The following is a 539-nucleotide window of genomic DNA, read 5'->3' on the forward strand; positions in this document are numbered from 1 at the left end:
AAAAAAAAAAAAAAAAAAAAAAAAAAAAAAAGCTTAAATCTACTCCCTTAGCAGAATTGTACTTTAAGGTTTTTCACTGCCTTAACCCAAAGGAAAAATTCACATAGGAACTATAGCTACTGAGGCCACCTGGTGGAAAGGAATTTTTAGTTCCGAGGCCCCTTTCCTGTGCCACCTACATCCCTCCCACAGATAACGTTGTGACTGGCATGGCAGTCCACAAGCTTTAGCAAAAAATTAACAGTGAGCCAAGAGCAGAACTCCACAGTGTTGCCTGATCCAGGAGCATTCAAAGGCTGGAGCTTGTTTCTGTTTTTATTTAGTATCTGGAATTGCAAATGCCTTCTGACCCCGTTTGGTTGGAGGCTGGAGAGAGGCGGAGTAATACATTCTATGGCCCTGTTAATTACCACCATTGTTCCTTGCCTTTGTTGGAACATGTAGTTAGAATACTATAGGCAGGGTGCCTGGGTGGCTCAGTGGGTTGAGCCGCTGCCTTCGGCTCGGGTCATGATCTCAGGGTCCTGGGATCGAGTCCC

This window comes from Enhydra lutris, unplaced genomic scaffold (genome assembly GCF_002288905.1).
Source record: "Enhydra lutris kenyoni isolate GAN:26980312 unplaced genomic scaffold, ASM228890v2 scaffoldscaffold12, whole genome shotgun sequence".
NCBI classification, from domain to species: domain Eukaryota; kingdom Metazoa; phylum Chordata; class Mammalia; order Carnivora; family Mustelidae; genus Enhydra; species Enhydra lutris.